This window comes from Equus asinus, chromosome 2 (genome assembly GCF_041296235.1).
Source record: "Equus asinus isolate D_3611 breed Donkey chromosome 2, EquAss-T2T_v2, whole genome shotgun sequence".
Lineage (NCBI taxonomy): Eukaryota > Metazoa > Chordata > Mammalia > Perissodactyla > Equidae > Equus > Equus asinus.
In genome coordinates, this window is record NC_091791.1 from 45,819,109 (window position 1) to 45,846,452 (window position 27,344).

At 34.9% G+C, this 27,344-nt stretch overlaps 1 protein-coding gene across 1 annotated transcript in view; it reads right to left on the reverse strand.

Moving 5' to 3' along the window:
- PCDH15 (protocadherin related 15) overlaps positions 1 to 27,344 on the reverse strand; it is a 1,592,394-nt gene that overhangs the window by 989,049 nt on the left and 576,001 nt on the right. Inside the window, exon 4 of the mRNA XM_070487986.1 lies at positions 7,224 to 7,273. The gene's annotated coding sequence lies outside the window, so the exon portion shown is untranslated. The remainder of the gene's footprint in view (positions 1 to 7,223; positions 7,274 to 27,344) is intronic.

The window sequence follows — 27,344 nt, forward strand, 5'->3', positions numbered from 1 at the left end:
TAACCAATATAGCAGGTAGCTTTTTTCTGGAGCAATATGTTCCATGAAATATGGTAAGTTCTTTGCAGTTGTTATATCATTTAATGCTTACAAAAATCATAGGAGGTGGGTATATTTTTATTTCCATTTAATCCATGACAAAAAAAAGAGATGTAAATGATTTGCCTCTGGTATGGTATAACTTGAAAATAGATGATTTTCATCCAATGACAATTCAAATATCAAGTGCTACTGAGAAAATTGTCAGCATATGCCAATCGAGTATGTGAAAGAGCACTGTAATGGGTATCATGCATTTGAAATATAAAGCCAACATATTTTTCATATTCTGTAAATCCTGTTTTTCTGTGACTCAACATCTTTTGTATCAATGACATCCGTTGTTTTATGGAGAGAGCACATAGAATTTACACCTTAACAAATGTATTATTGCTCAGGTTGAGATTCAAATTAGATATTAGATATTCAAATTAGATTCAAATTGATAATCTTAAGCAAGAGCACCATCCTAGAAGCCAGGGTTTTCTGAGAATAAAATAATTTCTGTAAATCTCAAAGAGTTTTCCTTGGCTAGAAACGAGGAAAGTAGGGTAGTCTGAGTAAAGCACTTTACTATAAGCCATGCACAGAAAGAGTAAAGGATATGGTGTAAAGGGAGTTTCTATTCCACAGCAAGACGTAAAGCCTTTCTAGACAGTGGGTAGTTTAGCCAAGAGGAAATATTCAGACGGGCTAAAACCAGGGTTAAAATTCTGTCTATGCTCCTGAGAAGAATCTATGACCTACTCAACGAGGCCAAGGTCCAAAGAGTGAACCTTTGGACTTTGAGGATTAAGATCTCACATAAGTGAAAGGGGTGATTGACAACAAAACATTTAAAACTCTGACCTTCTAGAATGATCTATGACCATATGAGGTGATTATGGCAGAGTAGAAATGTGCTATCATGTTTTTCAGCTAAGAAAGGGCTTGATAGAATGTCAGCTTTATTCTCCTGCAGCCTGCAAGTGACATTGATAAAAACCCTTATGTTCCTATGTACACTGTGGGATGCAAAAGGTTTCCGTGAATTACAAGTCAGTGACTTGCTAGAGATTTCCTGTGGTGAGGGGCACACTGATAGCAGGCTCATAGTAAGTCTACATTAAAAACAGGGGGCTTAGCATGGTTGAGAAGCATAGGATCAGCATAATTAGCTAAAGGCCAGTCAGAGAAACTGTCCAGTTTTATGAGACAAAAATCAGGCATTATATAGGCAGAAAATATACAGTTTATACCAGCTGTGAGTTTCAGCATGTAATCCATGAACACAGAAGTTGTCAACTAAAGACCAGTCTGCATTTCAGCCAGAAGTCAGCAGAAGCCAGGAGAAATATCAACAAAAATCTCTATTTTCCCAGCTCAGGCTATGATATGAGCTTCCCTTGGGTCCATATGCCCTCAAAATTTTATTGATGTGGCATATGTGGGGTTAGGATGGGTGCAAGTGTGTGTGGATGGAGGAGTGGAGGGAACTGATGGAGAAACCATGGAATCCTGAGCATTTATCTAGATGAGATTGAGTCTACCTTAAAAAGACCACATTCAACTAGAAAAGACTGAGATAACTTGAACAGATAAGTTTACTTTTTGAATTTCCTTTTGCTTGTTTTTACACTGTTAAGCAGATCTGGGGACACTAGAAATAGATAAGCTCAGTCATGGAGAATAGAAAAGGTTACTTTTTCTCATACCTGTATCATTGTAAAGTTTGACTCCCTGCTGCATAAGACTTGATCCTTCCAATATATTATGCACGAGTCAAATCTTCCTTGGAGGAAGATAGAATAAGATAGTTACGGGAAGACTAAGAGATCTGAAGAAGGTCTTTCCAACTTGTAAAAACCTGCAGAAGGCTCCTGTGTGACTTTTTAATGTTGTACTTCAGTTTTTTCTCTGCCTGAGAAACTGATATGAGACATTCTATTGATCACTATTTGACAAAGATATAAGTACAAAATCTTGCTGGTAAATAGTTATAAACTGAGCGCTACGTTATTAAACTAAGCTTTACTACTGTTGCTAAGGATTTTTTTTTTTTTTTTTTTTTTTTGCTGCTCTAAGCACTAGACTTTCTAAAAGTGGCCAACCAAGCAGCCGTTGGAGTCTGGAAGATGCCAGAAGTACCGTTTTCATCCATTTTGGGGCTCAACTTTACCTCATCAGTGGCTGCAATAGGCTTATACAAATGAGACTAAAAGTGTCAGCAAGTAGTGGCACCTGAAAATTCACTTTAAAACAATGGTTGAGCTTAGTTTACACTCTCAAAAGTGACTCCTTTGTTGTAATGCTTGACCTCTGCTTTTAAATAAGTATAATGTGTGCATCGATTTCCCCAGTTCATGAATTAGTCAAGCATTCTGAATTCACAGCAGAATGCCAATTCATTAACTTACCTTGAGAAATATATTAGCCAATTCCCCTCTGGTTACCCAATTCTTTCTCAGTACAAACTATATAAGGAAGCCAATGTTGTTATTGGAAATGTTCTTCGTGAGTCATAGTAAGGGAAATTCATTAGATGAACCAAATGACTAAAGACCTCACTGACTATGAAAGATGAATTCATCTCCAAATATTGTGCATGTAGATAAGAGATGCCATAGGCTGGTCTAGGTTCTCTTCTTCTGGATGACTTCCTTGGGTATTCACTTTCAAGTTTTACCTTTCTTTCTCTTACATGAATGTTTCAGTAATCTGTATTTTTGCCCTGGTTGAAACAATGATCCCAAAGTATAAGTCTTCTTACTTGTTCACGCGGTTCCTTTGGATAATGAACACAGGGAAAGAACAATGCTCTTGCATTGCATTTTTACATTTGTGACACAAAAAATACCTGATAGCTAAATAACTGTGATCACTGGGTCATTTTAGAAACACAGCTGTGAGCAGCCATCAGGAAAACCAATTTGCATACCCTCCAAAATTTAAACTGCTAATATACAAAATAATTGCTTAAATACAAAAGTGATTCTTAATTTTGAAGAATGACTCAATATATGGTATCTTTAAATAGCGACTTTCTCTAGTAAATTTAAGCATTTTATAGGTTATTTTACTACTTGATGGGGCAATTACATTAGCTAGATCCTTAAAACTGGTGTTAGGAATCACTGTTAATTGATAGCTACATATAATTTCAGATTCTTTGTGCTCCTCTAACAGAATGAGAGAAAAATATATGATTCAATTCACAAAAGCTTGAATAGAACATAACATTTTAGAACTTCATCTGCTGTGTATAATGAGGTACATCTGTATTAGCAGTGCTCTATTCATAATTACCAGTAAACTCTGTTCTAAAACACAAATGAGTGAAATGTTAATGCAACAACTACATTTCCTTTTCCTTTCAGACCAGGTAATTTAAAGTGCATCACTATAGGTCTCCTCTTTATTTATTAATCAACTACTAAACTGAACAGCTATTACCTATAGGGCACTATGGTGGAAATAGAGTGAAAAATAATAACAAGTGATAAGACATGGCACTAGCTAACATTTCTTGAGTACTTACTGTTATCTCAGCGCTGTGCTAAACTCTGCATGAATTAGCTCATTCAATTCTTGCAGAAATCTAGAAAATTTGAAACACACATTTTTCTCCTGGGCTCTTTGTAACTCGAACACGGTCAACTTTAAAAGACTATATTCTAACACCTTCGTACAAGTCATTCCATCCCACCTTCTTATCTCTACTGAATGCCTATCAGCATTATACTATATGTAACTTTCTCATAGTCCTTATTATACTGTTCTTAAAAGATTTTCTCTTCTTGAAAGTCCTACTAAAGTGAGTTACCCTACTAACTTCTTTATAGCAGAACTTTTATCTTTTAGGATTTTATAATCTTATAATTTACCAAAGATATTTTTTACTTGTTTCAAAGTTATTATTGCATTTCATTTAAGTTTTTTGGATTATAAAAGAGGAAGTTGGTTAAGGTAGACAAGCCCTCCAATAATTTTGTTTCTTGATACAATATTTACAATAGAATGGAGGATAACTAATTTAGAGAATAATACACTTAAACAAGGTATATATGTGACTTGTGGATATGTTTCATATAAACACATGGACCTTCTTATTTTAATGATATGTATAAAAGACAATCCAGAAAAATCATGTGGGTTCTGGTTTGAGATTATTTTTAAATTTGATAAACTATTAACATCACTCATTCCTTTCTTTATTGTTAAATAAAGAATTCTCTGCATTAATTGGTTTCAGAAACTTTATTGGTAACAAAAACCAAATCAAACTCTGGCACTAGAGCTATTTGAATGAATTAAAATAATACACAGTAAATTACTGGGAAGCTTAAAGGCTAAAACATAGAGATGTAATTAACCCATCAAAGAATCCTATTGCTCCCCAATTTATAGAAATAAAAAGGGAAGAGTTTTTTTATTCTTTTGTGATTTCTTTTTTCCTTCATTCCAAAATTGTACCAATATTTGCAAACAATTATTATATCAGACATCAAAAAAAAAGAAAGGAAAGTATTTTGGTTTTTGTAATCACTTCTCCAGAGTGACTTCTTTGTTTATACACAGTTTCAAAACTTTTAAATGGATGTTTACATTGTTCTAGTAAAGAAAAATAGATAACAACAGTAGACAAGGTCTGTTAGTTCCATAGTCTTTCTTTACAAATGTAGCTATGTTCAACAGAAAAGAGGAAAAATATCCCAAACCATTTATAGAATATGTACTTATATCTGTAAAATCAATTTGATTTTCTCTCTTTTATGAAGCGTGTAACTTTTTATGTAAATAATCAAAAGGTAATTTTGTAAGTCAGTTATAAAATAAAATGATTTTTCACAGCTATGATTTTATAGGTCAGTTACAAAGTAAAGTCATTCTTACACGTCTTGAAACTAAACATGTAGCTTTGCAAGAGTTATGTATAGATGATGCTTTCAGGAGCTCAATTAATTCATAACCTTGAGTAAGTTAGCAACATGCTCTAACTAAACCAAGACTCAAGCAAATTTCTTAAATGAGCAGGTTTACTTTGATTTCTTAGAACTTCCAGTCACTCATATGCCCCTTTGCCTTCACCCCATTGCATCACCAAAATTATATATGTGTTTCCACTGACATCAGAGGCTCCTTACAAATACCTATCCTCTAGTGCTCTTCCTACCTAAAGTGTCACTAAGTACCTATCTACTCCCTTCTTTACCCCTCCTCCATTTCATAGAACACACAGGTTTATTGTTGATATCTGTCTCAGCTCTCATTCAAAGAGATGTAACCTTGCCTCTCTCTCAGGGGCCTACAAATAATGGCCTGCATGACAAATCTTTCTGGTTTCCTGTTTTTGTAGATAAACAGCCACAACCATTCTTTTAAATATAGCTAATGGCTGTTTTGCTCTAAAAATGTCATGACAGAGACCATATGCCCCCCAAAACCTAAAACATTTATTATTTATCCTTTTACAGAAAAGGTTTGCTGACCTGGTCTCTAATGTAGCAGCCATGCCTCATATTCAATGTAATTTATATTTAAAATTATAAGCTCCATTAGAAATTGTTTCTTAGACCAGAGCTTGCTTATTTCAAATTTGTTTCCTGAAATCAGAGCAACCATGGGACAATATAATATGATAAGCAATGGGTTATATTACTAATGGTTTTTCTCTATGAGTGGGAGATTTGTTTATATTAATAAATAATCCAAGAAATAGCATTGTTTTCAAATTTACAAACTCATAACAAGTCAAAATTCATTTAAATTTACTTAAAATTAAATAGTATTAAAAGCACGAGGAATATTTATAATTATCACAAGTTCATTTTCCATTGTAAAGGATGTAAGTTAGAGAATTCTACTTTTTCAAAGAAGAAATTGTCTTAGATGAAGAACAAAGAAAGAGGTATACTTAATAATAATATGTAAAAACTAACGTCGTCTTATTACACTTGGTCCTGTTTCTTTATCCAAGAGATGGAACTCTTCTTAAAAATTGTTAGCGTTAACATACATTTTTCAGCAATAACACGAGATCAATTGATGATAATAATACCTAACACATATTGATCATTTAGCACACATCATATGCTTGCCATTAGTTAGGATAAAAATAGCTGCATTTCAGGAGTTTTTTGCAGTTCAAGCTAATAATTATTTCAATGAAATGGTTAGAAAATATTACTATATATTATAGATGAAGAAACTGAGACATCATTGGGAACGTAACATGCTCAAGGTCAGTTACAGAATCGTGGAGCCCAGAAGAGAATCTGTGTCTGTCCAATGCTTAACCATTAGGCTATACTGTCACCAATTAGATGAAGCAGTTGGTATAGTAGAAAACGCCCCACAGTGGGATATGAATTTTTGTTAGCATTCTGAACCCTGGACAAGTGATCATTAAAATTATCTGACCTCTGTAACTCTCAGTTCCCTCAACTATTCCCAAGGGCATAATCACACCTGTGTCCTCTACTTCACAGACATAAGAAAATGCAGTGGAAACATCTAAGTAAAGCACATGCCTTGTGTACACAGAGTAGATGAACTGAAAGTGAGGAGAATTTTGGCAGAAGGAATTGGTACTAAAGAAAAGAGGGTGACATTTAGAGGCTAGTAGAATTCCTCTGAGGAAAATGCAGGCAGAAATTGAAAGAGTGGTATTCATATAACAGTTAATTCATTTGAGATCTAGAGAGCACAAGGCTTAAACTCTTCCTTGAGTACGAAAGAGAGTATGTCAAAGAAATGTGTTTAGTAAGATAAAAGGTTTTTCCTCTACTTCAACAGAGCAGCTTTAGAGCAGTGAAGCAGTGGCTGAGCAGCATTTCAGGGGGGAAGTCAACAGGAAAAAACCCTGAAAGTAGCATTAGCAGTAGCAATACTGAAATCTCAAGGAGGACATCATTGAAACACAGGAATAGGAAAGGAATATTGCAGCTTTCACACAGAGGTCAAGTGGAATGGTAGCAGAGCAGGAGTTGTCTCCATAGCAGGAAGAGAAAAGTCAGAAAACATGAAGATCAAGATGAGGGAATGTATTTGAATTAGTTAGATTCCCTGGGGAAATCGATCAGAAACCACTTTAAGCTTGTGTAAGTCAAAAGGAAGATGAATGATAAATATACCAGTGTCTCACGGAATGCAAGAGAAAATCAAACACAAACATAATCTGTTAAAACAAGTACACAGCAACTTACCTTAAGAAGAATGTAGAAAAAAATTTTAAATTTTAGCAGACAAAATTGACCTAAAAGCAAAGAAACAAAACAGAAGAAAACTGTCAGATGACTTTCCCACGTCAATTAATATAATTAAACTATAAAGTTGCCAAGAATAGTACAACTGGATGTACAAAAAAGGATATATAAAACAAGAATAAATAGAGCCAAGAGCATGAAAATGATGCGAACAATGAGATAAAATGAATTGGAGAATAGGACAGTTAAAGAAAAGTCCCCACCTTCAAGAAGGAATACAATTAAAATGAAATTAAAATTCAAAAAAATGTTCATGACATAATAGATGTTCTGAATATTCATATTAAAATAGTACACTATGCTCCTGGTAAAACTGACCCAGAATTGTTCATACATGGACATATCTCCTCTAGGCTAGAGAAAGAGTTACACACGAGCAGTAACATGGGAACATATGGTACATAACAGCCCTCTCAGGAAGTCAACTAAAGGACACATTTTATTCAATAAAGAGTTGATTGGAAAAACTCATAATAATAACTGTAAATCAATGAGTTCATAGTGATAATATAAAGACTTGGGGGGGAAGAAGAGGAAGAGGAGGAGGAGGAAGAAAAAAAAACTACTGGAGGTGACGATTATCTAACCATTTAACAAAAAAGTGATTTCTGTTAATCATTTTCTATTCCTTATTATGAAGAACAGCATTTTATCCCTATTTAATGAGGGAAGATACTTCTCAGAAGACTGCCTACTAACATATTTAGAAGGAATGATAGATTTAGAAAAATTACCACTTGTAACCACTAATCAAGTAATTGATTCAAGCAAGAACCACAAATGGATATTACATTTATTAAATTTTGAAACAGGACAGTTATAAGATGACAAGGTAAAACAGCACAGTTTGCTAATATCTATGGACAAACACATCTTTAAAGTGGACACATCTCATAACACTTTCTTAAGCAAGTAATGAAAATTAACATCACTAATAGTGGGAAAACATGATATTATGTACCTGTTAGTGAATTACTAAGTGCATAATATGATCTAAGAAATTGTCTTGCCAAAAAAGTTTAACCTGTGTCCAGACTAGCCTTTAGACCTACCTTCCAATTTATAGGAAATACAGGAAATAAAGGAACAGTGTAAAAGACCCCAAGAGGAAATAATCAGACAAATCAAAAATATCCTAGAAGAAAAATTGCCTGGTTTGAAAATGTCATGGAAAGATAAAGTGAAGAGATTTCTTTAGAACAAAAGATATTAAAGAGAAAACAGTATCATATCAATTTGTTGATTCTCCTGATACTTAATAAGCCAAGAGGTGAGGCAATAATATTTGGAGACAACGCCTAAAAAAAAGGCTGGGATGATTGCAGTAGTGGTCACAGTCCTCTTGTCTTTAAAATTGGTTGTTTATTTCTTTTGACCCAAATTTCACATTGCCTAGTCCTATGACCTTTGCTCTTCTTTTATTCCACTCCCTCTGGAAAATGTCCTCTTCATATATTTCATTCATTACTTGAATATGAATGACTCTCCATTCTGCATTTATATATTTGACGACTCAAATAAACATCACAAGTTCTAATACCATCTCTGTCAGTGACTAGCTAGGCAAATTTAGCCCATAATTTAATCTGTGCCTTATTCCTATTACCTATAATGTAGGAATTAAAATACCAGGCTAATCTACCTGTGAGTCTATTCTAATAAACTAATAAGGGAATATATGAAAGATTCTGCCATCTGTGAAATAATGTACTTAAGATAATTTGCTCAGTGGTCATTTAGGCATATGGATATATAAATTTCCCTCATTGAGGTAGACACTATTTCACAAAGGTGCCAATAAGAAAACTACCTCCATACGGGACCAATAAGCAAAATTAATAGTGTTGAACTTGCAACCCATGCTATTTTATTGAGTTCCATTGTAATTTGTGGTTCTGGTTTAAGTCAATATGTATATTATCAAGGAAGATAAGCAATACTCAGCCCTTTTATTTTTCCCCATAAGTAAATTAAATAATAAATAAGAAATGTCTTTTAGCAACCCACTGTTAAGAAGATGTTATTGGCAATGACAAAATAGCTTCAGAAAATTAACTAGACAATTGAATCTCGGACCTGCAGTAGAAAGACATGGCTGAAGGCTTTTTTTAAAATCTTTGCTCCTTTACAGTAAATTCAGTCATAAAATTAAAAAGGCATGTGGATCCAATTTTCCTGGGAATGTAGAGAAAAGATGGCAATATGTCTATGAGGCTATATATCTGCAGGCTGGTGCATTGCAGATTAACAGATCACAGAGCACCCTACCGATCAGAGGCACACACATCTCAAGCTAGTCACCTCGAATTTAAGTCGGTCTTGATTCTGATGTCATGCTTCTGTTTAAAACAAACCAACAAACGAAGAGCGATAATAACAAAGAATGTAATAAATATTTTTCAAAGTTACAGGAAAAAAGTCAAACTGATCTTTGCCTGTAAAAAAATGCACACTTGAACATCTGAGGGGGATCTGGGCTTTACTTATTAAATTTCAGGTCAAATACTTGTGGATATAGATTTTTACCCCAAGATGACAACTCTCATTTTATGTCACAAATCTAAGAGCAGGAAGTTGTTAAATACCATCTTTTTCCCCCCTGTAACAATTACCATACAATTTATGAAATAAGTTCTATGAATTTTATGCTAAATTGTGGTCCCTAGTACCCAGCAAGTCAACTCATGATTTTCAGAGGAGGTCCCGCTTGCTTGGAATCAAAACAATGTCTGGAGACTCTAGAATGGTAAAGATGTTTTCAAGAACTTGTTTTTCAGTTGTGACATTTTTGGCCTCCCTTCTTTCCTTAGCTGCCACCATAATTCCAGTTTCCACTTCCAATGGCTCTAGGTTACAAAGGCAATTCTTCTTGGAAAGTTCCAGAGTCAAAAAAGGAATTTAATATCGGCACAACCATCCTGATACTGAGCAGGAAAGGAATAAGGCCTGCCTTTGACCCAAGATGTTTGTGCCACTTCAGGCAGAAGTAGGATGTTATTTCTGCCTTACGGGATGTGATTATGGGATTTTGATGATGTTCATTTTCTCATTTGCTATTTTAGCATCTCATATATACGTATTGAAATATGCCATTGGTGAAATTCAGATATACTAATCTAGATATAAAATAGTGTTTTTCTGATGGTTGTAACTGAAAGAGACTGGGTTGAGGCCCTTATCCCACATTCTCACCAAAATCCCTGCATATTATTTCAGTATTACAATTTAGTGGCCTCTCTGGCTCTGAGTTTCTAGATCTCACTAACAATTTACCTCCCACAATATTTTGTTCCTATTATTCTGTGGAAACTCTGATTGCTTTGCCCAAAACCAATTCATTCAAGGCATTTAACTGAAGACTTTAAGATGAAGGATTTTCTTTTTTTTTTTTTGAGGAAGGTTAGCCCTGAGCTAACTACTGCCAGTCTTCCTCTTTTTGCTGAGGAAGGCTGGCCCTGAGCTAACATGCGTGCTCATCTTCCTCTACTTTATATGTGGGACGCGTACCACAGCATGCCTTGCCAAGTGGTGCCATGTCCACACCCAGGATCTGAACCGGCGAACCTGGGCCGCCGAGATGCCAAACATGCGCACTTAACCGCTGCGCCACCAGGCTGCCCCAAAGGATTTGTTTACTGTGCAGTACAACAAACAATATAAAAGTGAATATTAAGCAACAGTGTATTTAAAAATCCTTCCGCTACCAACTGAAGGCTATCACCAATCATCTCTCTGCAGGACCCTAGTCTAGCTGGGTTGTTGGAATTCCCCTCTCCAGTTGCATACCCTTCCAATTTTCCTGTTCAGATCAGTTTCTCTTTCCACACTGCGCTCTTTTGGATCTGATCCTTCATTAATGTGTTTGTAAAATAAAGCGCCAGCAATGCTAGCTCTGACATTTATTAGCACAGAAGAACTGGCAAAGATTTTAGAATGTTGGTGTATCTTTGACTCCAAGCCCCAAAACATTTAGAAAATATTAGTGACTTTAATCACTTTTTGTACAATTTTTTGCACTTTCCTATTATAAGAACAGTTCATGTCAATTTTACAGAAGGGAATGATGTTGGTTTGGAAAATATGACAAGTTTTTCAGTGGTCCCTCTGATTATAGATTCTCATTACTAAATTATATGTTCCAAAAATTTTAGAAAGGATGTGGCCTCATTGTGCCCACATGAAGATACAGAAATGAAGAGTGCCTTGTCCCTTTCTAGTCCATCACACTGCAAATATGCCAAAGTCTATAAGATGCCTTGAAACATTTAGAAGACAAAATTATGATAATAATATCATTGCTAGGGTTTGCAAGGGAACTCTGGGATATAAGAGGTCATTTCCCCTGGAGCTTAATATTACATTATTTTTCTGTTGAGGTCAAGTTCTGAAAGGCAATAAAGCCTTTAATTCCAATTCTCCTTAACAATCAGGTGAGAAAAGTTTTAACAACCTCAGAGACCACTAGGAAGGCACTAATGAATGATAATTTATTCCCAGCAATCATAAAGAACGGCCAACTCGAGACAGCATGTTATAAGTTCTGTAGATTTTGCAAACACATGGGAAAGATGTTAATTTGTAGATTAGGAATATTTGAAGAAATATTTCAACTGTATTTACAACATCAAGTTGTGCTAAAGCCTGGCAAACAAAAATCTTAGCTATAGTATACATATGAAATATGTACAAATAAATCTGAGCATATTCACTGTAAGTCACGACAAGGAATCAATTTATTCTATTTACAAATGAAACATTATACAGTAAGATAGACATTATCAGCATGCATCTCACACAGTACGGTTTTGTGAAGCTTTGCTTCATTTATGTATGCTTTTGCATTGGTTTGCTTTGTCTTTTGAAAAGCCTCATGAATGTTTCTGCATAACACAACCACATTTCAATTCAAAAATTTTCCTCAGTGAGGTAGTCCTAATTAAAAACAGCTTTTCTTGTAAATCTATGCTAAAATAAACTACTTAACATGATTTTACATAGCTTAACTCTTTAATTAGCCTACTCATGAAAAACAATGTCAGAATTGCTGCCATCACAATGTAGTATGTCTGTCTGTGAGTGCATGTGTGTATATATAAATACATATTTTAATTTATATACAAAACATGCACATACACACACACATATATCCACACATATATAGTATAGTACAAAGTATATGTGTACATGTCATATAAGCAAGTATTGTATATAATCGATATTCTATAATATATAATTATATTGTTATATAATTGATATTATATGCATACTATTATGCATATAGTATAGATACATATTTATTAGAGGAAACCACATGAAAACAAGTAAAATAGAGATTGAAATCACCAATCATTAAAGGATATTCTCAAGGAACATGGTCAGCAGCATTCAAGGAACTAGTGAGGCTTTAGCTTTCATGAGCTGGGATTGCAGCCTGAGAACAAGAGCTGAATTACTAAGTAAATTAAAGAAAATTTGCTCTATGATATGTTGGGTAGAGAGATAATACAGAAGGCTAGAAAAAACATAGAAAAAAGAACAGAGCTTTTGTTGTTTGTTTGTTTAGTTTCTAGTTTTTGCTTTTTACAGCTTTATCGAGACACAATTGATACACATTAGGTTGCACATACTTTGAGGGTACCACTTGATAGATGTTGACGTATGTATGAACCCATGAAACCATCACAATCGAAATGATGATTAGACGCATCACCGCCCAAATTTCCTTTTCTAATCATTTACATCCGCCCCACCCCCACTTATATCCCCAGGTAACCACTGATCTGCTTTCTGTCACTATAGAATAACCTGCATGTTTTTTGAATTGTATATATGTAAATGAAATAACACACTGTATTTTCTTTGTTTAACTTCTTTCACTTAATTATTGTGAGATTCATTTAATGTCATTATATGTATCAATAGTTCATATTGTTTACCTCTGAATAGTATTCCATTGTATGGATATATCACTATTTGTTTATCCATTTACCTGATGGTAAATGTTTAGGCCGTTTTCATTTTCTTGCTGTTACAAATAAAGCTGCTATGAATCTTCATACACCAGCTTTATTAGTTTACTAGGGCTGCCATAATAAAATACCGCCGAGTGGGGGGCTTAACAACAGAAATTTATTTTCTCACAGTTCTGGAGGCTTAAGAGCCCAAGATCAAGCTTTTAGCAGCTTTGGCTTTTTCTGAGGCCTCTCGCGTTAGCTTGCCAATGGCCCCCTTCTTGCTGTGTCCAAAGGTGGACTTTCCTCTGTGTGTGCACATCCCTGGGGTCTTCCCTTGTGTTCAAATCTCCTTTGCTCCTAAGGACACCAGTCAGATTGGAGTAGGGCCCACCCTAAGGGCTTCATTTTAACTTAATCACCATTTTAAGGGCCCTCTCTCCAAATACAGTCACATTCTGAGGTATTGAGGGATACGGTTTCAATATATAAATTTGAGGGGGATCACAATCAGCCCATAACACAAGGCTTTGTGTGGACATATGCTTTATTTCTTATTTTATACAGTTGTCTCTTTGTATCTGCAGAACCCATGGATAAAGAGGGCCAACTAAGGGACTTGAGTGTCACTGGATTTTGGGATCCCAGGGGAGTCCTGGATCCAATCTCCCACAGATACTGAGGTACAACTCTACCCACACCTAGGGATGGAATGGCTGGGTTGCCTGGTGTATGTATAACTTTTTAAGAGACTGACAAATTATATTCCAAAGCAGTTGTATCATTTACCATTTCTACCAGCATCCCACTGTCTATTTCTTGTATCAATTATGGAGAGAGGTCAAGAAATCTCCAATGGTAACTGTCATTTTATTTTTCTTGCAGTTCTATCACATTTTGGTTCATTATTTTGAAGTTCTGTTATTTAGGTTTTTAAATATTTAGTAAGTTTATTGTGACCTCTTGGTGAATTAAACTCTTGTCGTTATGAAACTACTATTTAGTCCTGGTAATATTATTTTCTTTATCTATTTTATCTGATATTAATATAACCACCTCAGTTTCTTTAGGTTAATACTACCATGGTATATATTTTCCTGTCCTTCTATTATAATATGTCATGTCTTCATATTTAAATGGCTTTCTTTCATGAAACATTATTTCACCCTGCTCCTTTATTCAATATGATATTCTTTGCTTTTTAATTGAGTTCCCTAGTGTGATTATTGATATGCTTTGATTTAAATCTACAAACTTGCTATATATATTCTCTGTATACATTTGGTCTTTGGATTACCTGAGTATTTTTGTTTTTTAAGATTTTTTTATTTTTATTTTTCCCTTTTTCTCCCCAAAGCCCCTCGGTACATAGTTGTATATTCTTCATTGTGGGTCCTTCTAGTTGTGGCATGTGGGACGCCGCCTCAGTGTGGTTTGATGAGCAGTGCCATGTCTGCACCCAGGATTCGAACCAATGAAACACTGGGCCGCCTGCAGCGGAGCGTGTGAACTTAACCACTCGGCCATGGGGCCAGCCCCGACCTGAGTATTTTTAATGATTGCGTTTCATGTCCTTTGTGAGATTATTATCTATAATCCAATTTATAATGGTTGAAGTAAGTTTATAATATACATCTTTAACTTATCACATACTATTTTGGAGTGATATTTTACCACTTCATAAACAGTATTTACAGTACAATGACATTACAATAGTATACTTAAAATTCCCCATCCTGGCCTTTGTTGTATTTTTTTCATATATTTTACCTCTATACATGTTATAAGTATCACAGTACATTTTCATTATTTTTGCTTTAAACAGTCAATTATCAGTTAAAGAGATTGAAAAAAGAGAAAAAAAATACTTCCAACATATTTACAATTTGTGTTTCTCTTCATTCTTTTGTACAGATCCAGACTTCTATCTCGCATTATTTTCCATCTACTTGAAGGGCAGTTAAAATTTTTTTTAATGTAGATCTGATGGCAATGAAAAAGTCTTCATTCACCTACATTTTTTAAAGAGATGTGTTACGAGTATAGTGTATAGATTGACAGTTATTGTTATTTTCCTTTCAGGATTTTAAATATGCTTTTCCATTGTTTTCTAGCTTGTATTGTGTCAGATGAAATATCTACTGTCATCTTATCTTTAACTGCTTTACTCAGACTGCTTTTAGTTTTAATTTTTATCCTTGGTTTTGAGTAATTTTACTACAATATGCCTTGTACTTTTCTTCATGTTACTCATGCTTAGGTTTTCTTGAGCTTCTTGAATCTATTGGTATATAGTTTTCACCAAATTTAGAAAATTCACAGCCATTATTTCACAAATTTTTTTCTCTCATTCCTTTTTCAGGTACATCAATTACACACACCCACTTGCTATTGTCCCACAGCTCATTGATGTTCTGTTTATTGTGTCTTCAGTCTTTGACTGCTCTGTGTTTTATTTCAGATAGTTTCTATTATTCTATCAGACATTATCTTTTTTTGTCTACCAATATCTCTATGATACTCAAGCTTTTCTCTACCATCTTATACATTTGGAATATAATTATAATAACTGTTTAGTGCCCTTGTCTACTGCTTCATCATATCTATAATGTAGGAGTTTGTTTCTATTAATTTATTTTTTTACTATATAATGGTTCACAATTTCTTACTTCTTTGAATATCAACTAATATTTCACTGGCTGTCAGACATTATGAATTTTACTTTCCATCATAGACGGTTTTGTATTCCTCTGAATACTCTTGAGCATTGTTCTAGGAGGCAGGCACATTACTTGGAACTAGTGTGATTCTTTCTGAAACGGTTTTTTTGATTTCTTAGCTGTGCCCAGAGCAGTGTTCAGTTTAGGACTAATAATTCCCCACTCCTAAGAAGTATTCTTCTGAGTAACCACGGTAGAGTTTTTTCCACTCTGGTTAAGTAGAACATGAATTATTCTTGGCCCTGTGTGAGCCCTGAAAATTATTCCTCTGTTCTTTTCCGGTTCTTTACTTAGCCTCAGGTAGTTTCCTTACATGCTTGTGCCAATCAATACTCAGCTTAAGACTTGGGGAGGACTCTTCAAATCTCAGGAGTGGTCTCTTTGAGAAGCTCTTTTCTCTCCAGTCCTCTGTCCTGAACTCTAGCTTCCCTGGCCTTCTCAGTCATCTACTTCTGTCTCCTAAACTCAGAGAGATTGTCAGGCGTCACGTGGGTTATCCCTGCACAGTGTAGCTTGGAAAATCTCTCCAGACCTTAACTCAAGGCAATCATAATGCTCACCCAATCTGCTTCCCCTCTTGCAGGAATCACTTTCCTGATATTCAATATATGAAAAGCGTTGTTCCACATATTTTATTTCATCTTTTTAGTTGACTCATGTAGGAGGGAAAATCCATTATCTGTTATACTATGCTGGCTTGAAGCAGAAATCTCCCAGAGATTTTTTTAATTTTTCAAAGATATTTTTATTGTCTGTTTGTAAAGAGTGCAATGTAAAACCCTTCATATCTTCCCATGAAATCTTCAGTGAAATAATCAGTTAATAACAAACTGTTGAAGGTAAGAGTATTTTGACAAGACACATTAGGACGTAAAGATGGTTATGGCTAAGAACTAAATAGGCTCATGCAGATATATAAACTTAAACTTTTCAGCTTAGTGTAGATTTCTAAATATAACTTGGCATTAAATTTGCTAGAGTAATTGAGAGATGTTAAAGCTACATGTGATGGAGTTGTGAAGCTAATAATCATATCCTGCTCCCCACAGCCCCCAAGACACTGCTAAATTCTAGATGTCACTAACTCCAGGTACAAACATAATCAAGAGCAAGAACTTTATAGGCCTTCTGAGGAACTTCTTTAGTTTCAGACTGTTAGCACCACTCTGACAACTACAGACCCCAGGGCTTCGGCAGTGAAAAAAATCTACTTATTTCAAGTTATACAGGGACAGCACTTCAAGATACATAAAATTATAAAATCTCATGATCTGGTGACATCCTAAATCACAATATTGCCACCTATGAGACTTTTTTAAAATGTGTTCAATATGACTTATAAAAATATACACACATTTCCACCTAGTAAATATAGTCCTTGAAATTATTTTTTTATTGTTTTTAAGAGTGCCACCTGAGCTAACATCTATTGCCAATTATTTTTTAATTCTTCTCCCTAAAGCCCCCCTAGTACATAGCTGTATATTCTAGTTGCAGGTCCCTCTGGTTGTGCTATGTGGGACACTACCTCAGCATGGCCTAATGAGCAGTGTCATGTCCGTGCCTAAGATCCGAACTTGTGACACCGCGGGCCGCCGAAGCAGAGTGAAAGAACTTAACCACTCGGCCACAGGGCTGGCCCCAGTCCTTGAAATTATTTTAAGGAAAAAAAGATGAGATAGTATCATAGGATATTTAATAACAGCCATAAATTAAAAATGATAGAATTTATGATAGAAATTATTAAATTAGATTATTAAAATCATAATTGTGAATGTTTTGTAGTACATGGAAAAAGGTAAGGATTAATAAACTAAGTAAAAGTGTACAGAACATGAAAATGAATCTATGATGCATGTTAAAATATGTGCACACATGAATAAGAATTAGAAAGGAATGCAAAATAATAAAAACAACTGATTTGTTAAGGTGAATAGATGGTGAAAATTTCTTCATACACAAACACATATTTAGAGAAGGAGTTGCTATAAAAAAGGCTCTTTGCACATCAACTATGTATTTTAAAGCTTGGTTTAATTTGGACCATATTTGCAGCTATGGAAAATCAGTTTTCACTCCTTGAAATCTCTGTCCAATGCTTGGCTTATGTACGCAACTAAAAATTAATTTTTTTCTAGGTTAAAGGAAACCATTCACATTTGTAACTCAAGGGTGTTTTAATTTGCATCTATGCTTGTGGCATAAGCAACACTCTGATAATTTGCTGCTATTTTGTATAGTGAGCTCTTGAAGGCTTTGAAATTCTTATTTTATGCTCCCCTTTCAGTATGCTCTAATCGTGTCTACTGACAGTAGTTTCAAAATCTCTCAATGTAACTGTAGAAAACAAGGGTGACTAGCTGAGCTTCATCGTTGCTTACACAAGCAGACTGCTGAAATGGCAGAATTAGGACTAACTTAAATGAAACACATGCCACGTCTCATGTGAAGGAAGTGTAAGCCTTACTGACATCCTGACGGCTACAATTATTTAAGGGAGTGACCAGCTTTAGATCACCAAGCCAGATCTTGAAGAAAGAAACACACTCTATTGTGGAACAAATAGCTGAAACAGGTAAATGCACAGACATACACACACATGCAGACTTACCTACACTATCCTGGCCTGATGGATACATACTCACAATTATGTCAAGTTATGAGATAAATATGCCACATTTGTATAATATCTTCCAAGCCAGAAAACAAAGCAAATAGACCAAATAATAAAATACTGGAGAAATTCCTAAATTTCACTCACACCATACATACACACACACATACACACACAAATAACAAAGGGACAATGGCGTAGCCCAAGAGATTAAAGCAAATCTCTTTCCAATTAAAAATCACACATGCTACTTTGATAAGTTTCGGTAAAACTCAGGGAACAAAATCCAGCTAACGAAGTACTACACAGTTCTGCATAGTATACTGGACTAGGAAAGCTCCGTTTACATTGACACTTTTTGTCTGTAAAATTTGTAAATATCTTAGTGTGAAATATAGATGTTTTATATACATATACGTGTGTGTGTATATAAACGTAAAGCCTGACAAAAGGTTTTATACTCAAACTGTGCATAAATAATATTCCCATGCAGCCTGCTTCTTTCATAACAGTGAAATACTCTGGCCTTCTATTCCTAATGAAATGCTTCTTCTGAACTCAGTAATATATATTTCCATCAAAATCCTTCAGAGTTGTAAAAGGTTGAATAAGTTCAGAATTCTGAGCAGCCACCAAGGACATACATTTTAATACAGATTTATCTTTACCATGTAATGCAGTGTCCTAGAAATACTAAAGTTAATGTTGTACTCTTAATGCATATGGAAAGTAAATCTGAATTTGAGAGATCTTTGCATGCATATTTATTTAGTTTTCAGGTGAATCCTAATTCTTGCATTTAGGGGCGGTTCTAAAGATTGATAAAATTACATAACACAGAGGTATGCTGTGTCAAGGAATACCTAAATGAGATCTCAGGTCAAACCTCACAAGGCAAGCAAAGCACACATCTTCTCAGGTGCAAGCTCTTCTTTTGGACACTTCCTAAAAATGACTACTTCCATCATGGAATATTTGGAGCACCCACTCCATGCTGAGCATTTTCCTCTGGGCACACAACAATGAGTTTTTGCAAGAAAATTAGGAATGTCTCCAGTATATTATCATTGGGTCTATTTGCTTCTTGTTCGGAAAATAACTGCAAAGGGGGTAGGGTATTGTTATTTCATATTTTGATCATTTGGGAACTACTTTTCATTTAACATTAATTAGTTACTAGGTGCCTACAGCAGGGAATTCTCAGTTCATTCTTTGATAGCTCTGTGATCTTGCATGAGTTACTTAAATTTCCTGTTTCTATTATTTTTTATATAAATCCTTCATAGAGATGTTAAGAAAAATAAATCTATATATATGGATATAAAGATAAACATTTATATACTTAGAAATATACATGTTTATATGTATACTTGTACATAATAAGCACTTAATAAATAATAGTTATAATTTTTTCTTATTGCTGTTAAGATTCAGTGGAATTATAGATGTGTGAACTAAATGTTATAATAGTGTGTAATAAGTGTTTCATATAAGTCATACAGAGAGCTATGGGAGTACATAGCAGTGACGCTTAATGGAGACCAGGTAGATGAAGGGATGGGAAGAGATGGCATAAGAGACGGCTTCTTAGAGGAAGTGACTGAAGAGATAAACTTTAAAGATAAGTAGATATTAGTAAGGTAAATGGAGAGGGAGAGGGAGAGAAGTTTCCTTACAAAAGAGGAACAAGGAACACAGTGGCCAAGTCTCTTAATTATGTGCGAACTGGTATATGGTATTTGTAGGAGAATTAAATTGAAAGTTTAGTATGGCTGGGAGAGGAAAGTGTATAGAAGAAAATAAAGCGATGACATGAATTATTTTGAGATTCATATAACTTGGAAATTAGCACGCTGGGGATCCCCGAATTACTAAAATTGGTTGTGTTGTCAGCTATATGGTTTAGAATCCAAGTTTTCTGGAACGACATTGTCCTTAAGTTGAGATAAGATGTACATGATAATTCTGCATCCCCAAAACCATTCCTTCCATTCCTAACTGCACCACAGAACTCCAGAAGTGTATGAAAACACCTGGTTCCTCTGAAAATTTTGAGAAAATGTTGTCAGGATTTTACTAAATCACTAACATTGATATTTGAGGAATTAGAATAGAAGTGCTAGAAGAGTGGGAAATGACAAATATTACTACTTTCACAGAAAGAAACCAAAATGTCAGATCTAGTCTTAAACTCAATCCCAACATTGGATCTAGAACTGTTTGTTTATGGGATAGTAAGTGACGGTCTAGAAAAATATTCACTGAGAACTTGCACAGCTGCATTAAGAATAAGTTATTACAGATTGACCTCATTCATTTCTGAAACAGGGCTAAGAGATTGGAAGATGATGACAGTACAAGGGTCCTTACGTATACGATATTCATAATGGTGTATTTATCCTAAAGGTATTTGATAAATTCTTACAGAAATATCATGACTGTCTAGGTACATGTTGGCTAATGTAAGAATATTTAGATGGATAATTTTCAGAAAGACAATGTCTAAAAGTGTCTAAAATATGTACAGTTTCAGTCTTCAGAGAAGCCTCTCACACATTTACTAAATTTACCTAGCTCTTCTCTACTTTTCTTACCTACAACCTGAGTTAAAGTTTAGAATGCTCATTAATCATATATGTGAAAGGATTTTTATAAAGTATTTTTTAAAAAATGTAAATGAATTAAATGATGAAATCAGGCTCCAACTAAATTTGCTAGGGTGAAATGATGGGCTGAAACTAATAAAAATAAATGTAATACAGATTAATGTAAGGTTCCACACTCAGCTCAGTAAAGCAAGTGTATAAGGGAATCTGAGATTAGCAATTGGGCTTGTGAAGTGGCAGTGGGAATTCAAGCTGGGATTTTAGTAATAGTCAATGAGTTGACTATGTCCTGTAACAAATAAAAATCTTGCATGCTAAACTAGTATTCAGAATGAGAGTGGTGATAATTTTATAACAATAATTGTTATAATAACAGTAATGCCTAACACTTGCATGAGTGCCGTAATAAAATTAACCTATTTAATCTTCCCAACTTTATGAGGTTAAGTGTTATTATTATCTCCATTTTACAGGTGAGAAAACAGGCACAGAGATTAAATAACAGCCCCAAATCATATAGCGAGTAAGCAACAGAGCAATTTCACTCCAAAATTACTACTCTTAAGCAAGACACTACATTTTCAAAGGAGCATTTGGGAATGGCTGGTTATGGTGATAACAATATTGCATGAGGAATGGATACCTGAAATGGAAACAAAAGCTTGTAGAAGAAATTACTGAAGTATATACCTGATTTCAAACTCTGAATAGTTCTTGGAAAAGAGGCAGAGTTGTTTCTATGGCTCCAAAGGAAGACTAGGACACAAAAAGAGGTATATTTTTAACACAAATAAAAAAAAGACGTTATAATGGAATAGTTCCTTAAGATAGATTTTCCTTAATGATATATAAAATTGCAGAATTACAGAGTTCAAGGATGAACTGTAGCTAAATGCATCCTCAATAATAGCAACAATATTTTTATGCTATTCTTAATGTTTGCGAACATCTGCAATTGTTCTCCTTAGACTCTAAATGGGCAATGATATGCAGTCATCCATTATGGATCCGAAACCTTAATACCAATAGGCAATCCATTTCAGAAGGGACATTTATGTCCTCAAAAAGCCAATTAGCATGCTCTAAGTGTAATATTTGCATATCTCTACATCTAATTTTACTTGCTATACTTTCAATGCAGCTAAGGAAGATAAAGAGTCTATGCTCTTTTTTCTTAAAAAAAGAAATTGCTAGGCAGAATATTCCTTATTTTACTTCATAGCTCATGCTATTGAGTTAGCACCAAATCATGTCCCCTAAATTCTTATTTATTCTCTGTGTGTTCCTCTCTCCTTCAGTCTTCTGTGTTTAGTAACACATTTTGCTGCCAATTTGGCTCTACATGTCTGGATAATTAACTACCTGTCCCCCATTTTGAACTATGATTTTGATATAATATAGACATTAACAAACTCACAAGTTTGTCTCATTAGAACCTTTATATTCTGATTACCTTCTTATGTGCAATTCTCTCTCTTTTTGTTTCTGTGAGCCTTTTCTATGGAAGGTATTAAAATATACCCCAGATTGATTTTTATTTTAGCAGCATTATTCTAATAGATAACTTATATAATTTATACATATTAAAATTCTACTATAGCATATCATAAAGGCCTTGAGTTTGCTTTTTCAGGGAAATAGTATGTACAAATAAGTAAAAATCTACCTGATTGCTCATAGAAACAAAGTAGACTCTCTTCAAATATGAAATAAAACACATATCTCTTATTATAACCCAAATCCAGTTGGGCATCTTGAAACACGTTTCTGTCCATCTAGGTTTTCTAAAAATAAATGAATAAAAAATATTTAATATTCACATTGGATTCCAGAAGCCTTGAAGAAAAAATGTATCTACATTATAGGTCTCCTCATTGGTAACACAAAGGAGATTTATACAATGTATTAAATAAATACTTCAACAAATCTGGAGCCAGCCCAGTGGACCAGCAGTTAAGTTCTCATGGTCCCCTTCAGTGGCCCAGAGTTCTCTGGTTCAGATCCTGGGTGCAGACATGGCACCACTTGGATAGCCATGCTGTGGTAGGCATCCCACATATAAAGTAGAGGAAGATAGGCATGACGTTAGCTCAGGGCCAGTCTTCCTCAGCAAAAAGAGGAGGATTGGCAGCAGATGTTAGCTCAGGGCTAATCTTCCTCAAAAATAAATAAATAAATAAAAAACTTCAACAAATCCTCTTTAGATAAATATCCTCTTTCCAAACTCACTCCTAGCAGGTACAAAAATCTCCAATTCCTCCCTTACTGTCATCAATGTAGTCCCTTTGTGGACATGTTGTTCACCAGTTAAAATCCTTTATTTCTTGCCACACTACTCACTTACACTATCACGAATATCTATCTCTACCCTCACTCACCTTGCCCACTCCCTGGAAAATTCTGATGATAAAGTTCTTTATCTTATAAAACTCTATAAAGAGGTACTTGCAAGTTACCACTAGGAATTAGGCAATTTTTATATCCTGAAAACAGCTATGATATTACTACTAGCTATTGCCACACAATTCAGTATATGCCAAACCAATACTGGCTAAAGTTTCTAAGCAGTAAGGCTTAGTCTATGACAAGCCAGAACACCAAGAGAATTGATAACCAAGAGAAACAAAACAAAAGAAAACAAAAGGCTGACTTTTGGAAACCTAGTCTAACTGTAAGAAATATTTCTTGTGTTAATAAATTCTCCATTCTGCCCACAGAATCATGAGAAATAATATTATTGTGATTAGCCACCAAGTTGTGGAATTTGTTTGTTTACATAGTTCTTCATTTTGCCCAGCCTTTTTGATTCATGGATGCTCTTCTCTTCACTTTAATGCTGTTCCAAAACAAATAAATAAATAAACATACAGTACAGATATGCAGACTGTGGAAGGTGATTACAAAATGGCGTCACACACATCAAGGGCACCTAAAATGGAGCAGGGAGGCCATTAGGGAAGTGGAGGTTTTGCACGGCTCTCCTCAGGAGGAATATAAACTTTTGAACTGAGGTCACTGCTATCATCCTGACCTCTTTCAAAGAAACACACTTCCTTCCATAAATATGAATTTTCTGCCTTGGAGATGGCCTTTGCAACCAATCACGTATAGCCAAGAAGCAATAGATTTTGCCAGCCCCAATCAAAGATCTTGCATGACAACCTAAGTTACCTAACTAGAATTTCTCTCTTTTCACTTTCATAAACCCTTGCCACTTCTGTTCTCTTCGGAGCACGTTAATGAGTTTCTACTGGCATCTGTGTCTCCTGAATTGCAATTCCTAAGACTCCAAACAAACATTTTTGATTCTCTTATAATGAATGCCTCTTATTCATTGACATTACATGGTGTCAGAAACGTGGCATCTGGAGAGACTGTTCCAGCCGGTTGTGTGGACACGAGCAAGGTGTCTGCAAGAATACTTTGTGTCTGTCATCTCCCCTGGAGGCTCTGGCTCCTGCTGGTAAGTCCTCCTGTGCCCAAACCTCCCACTTGGTAGAGGTTCAGACCTTTCTCTGGGTATCCTCTGTTGCTAGTGTCTGTTATGGACTTCTCTTCCTTTGTTCTTATATCTGGTAAGTTCTTACAAACGGGAAGTCGATTTCCTAAGGCGACTACTGAAGGGCAGGTCCCCTCTGGGACTCCTTCTGGTTTTATGTTTAAAGAATGAGGTCCTTCTCCATGTAGATTTTTGTCCTGCTGAACTCACATTACTTGAGATGATTTAAGGCTTCACTGGCCAAAATGGGGCTCCTTTGAAATTCTTAAATTGGTTTACTTGTGTGCTCAACTGGAAAAGTTATTGAAGCAAAAAGTATTGAATGGGAAGCTTATTTCAATTGGTACCTTGAGGCCTCTAAACAAAACTGAAAAGTTGCTTCACTGCAAACTGTTCATCCTACACTCACTGAGGCCAATTCAGACCTCTCTCAAATGCTTGCAAAACTAGAAACGTCAGCTGACATTTCTCTTGCTATAGTCACTACCTCCACTCCTCCACCCGCTTGTCCCCCTGCCCAATACCCTTTTTTTGGCTGAACTCCCATTTTATAATGATGATCCTGAAATTTTGCTTTATCCTCCTGTCATAACTGCCCCTTTGAAGGTCAAGCCAAGGGAAAGTAATTCTTCTGTAGTCACTTATACCCCCTGGATAAAATCTGAGTTATTGGCCCCTGCTAAGGGATTCTCAGACCCAAAAGAAGATCCCATTAAATTCATCAAAGAATTGGAGTTAATTATTGAAACATATCAACCTGGTTATTTAGATTTATACCAACTTGTTCCCCTGTTATAGAAGGATGAGCTAAAGAAGGGATTTCTAAAGCGGGTTGGAAAAACCCCATATCTGAACCATAAAGATTGAGATAGATTTAAATAAACCCTTACCTAACGTTAAACAGTCCCTTTACAGTGGAAGCAAAATAAAGCCTTAAACTTGTCATTGAAAAATATTGCAAATGACAACTTATTATTCCTTGCACAAGTCATGCCGTACCCTCATCCTTCCTGGAGCCCTTGGAACATGCCTAGCATCGGTTGCTATAAGCGGGCTTTATACAAAACCAGCAATTTTATATGACTTAACCTAATAAATTGATGTTCAATATTAGATTTGCTGTAATTAATCCCATGCCTTTACTAAATTATGGGATCTATACAGAATTTGTGAAGCTCAATGAACTTTCAAGAAACTGAAAGGGGATAGGGGCTTCTGATAAGTGGGAATAGAAGCTTGATATATTCACATATATATATATATATATATATATATATATATATATGCATGTATACACACGTGTGTGTATATATTTAATGTGTAGTAGATCTCACACACGCAAATAGTATATTTACATTTTAAAAATAATGAAGTGGAAACATTTATCAAATCACAGCTTAAAAACAAGCAAATTCCTTATTTAAATATTAAAGTTTGACTCTCGATAGTGTTAGGCCTTAGGAGTATCTGATTTAAAATAACATAAGGCAAAATCTGTGGTTTGCAGGAGAGGCCTATTTTTAAAATCCTCCATGGAATTTCCTTCCTTGGCAGTTTGACAGATGGGAAGAAGAGATTTGGAAGATATCTTTTTGTCTTATGCTCACACACAATGTGCTATATGTTCTTTTTAAAAGAGCGCAATCTTGGAAAAATGCTTTCATCTAACCCCAGCTGAAGGAAGGCGGCAAGGGGAAGTGTGGGGGGAGACGCTTTGGTCCCCAGGATGCTAAGGGACTGCACTGCTGCTTTCTGCCAAGCCAGAGAAGTAAACAGGCAAAACCTAAAATACACAGGTACAGCACAAGTGCAAAATACAGCCAAAAATTCATCAGCACCTATTATTGAGAAAGGAAATATGAAATGTGTTTTGAAATTTTAGAAGGAAAATATGTTAATATATTATTTATACCTAGTTTTGTACTTCTCTTTCTACACTGAATTTTCTTACTAGATAAAATTCTGAAAATTCAAAATATATCTGGATTTGAATTGTTTAGTAGGTGTGACAGTATTTCAATATCATTGTTAGGGTGATAAGTTAAAACCATATTAATAGATATGGAATTGGCTAAGTTTATAGAGCAATTAATTCACACTAGATAAGTTTTAAGTGCACATATGAGTTATTTTAATTGATCTTCACAACAGTCATGTGAGAAAAGTGCTATGACTAATACAGTTGATAGAAAGATTAAACAAAACACCCAAAATATTTAAAAGGTAAATTCTCCAAAAATTATAAGTAAGCTAGAATTTATTGCAGTTGGAAAATATAAATAGATTCAAGCAAAATGTGTGTCAATACAGTTAAGTTATGAAATTCAATTTGAATGATATGGTCACGAGGTTTCAAATTTGCATAGTAATTTTTTTATGGTACAATTTAACTTGTTCTGAGAATAAAACTTCTGTTCACAGTTTAACTTCTCCTCTACTGCGATGAGGAGATAACCCATTCATGATTAGAATAAAACTCATACACACTAGGACATATGCCTACCTTGTTAAGATAATGGACATCAAGCAACCATCTACTGATATGCAATAGCCTATATGACAGCAAGGCAGACTTAATCAGAGCATCACATTGACCCATTGGACTTACAGTGGACCAAGCACGGGAGCTTGGCAAAGACTGGATAAGCACTTGCAATGTTTTGTAAGTAGT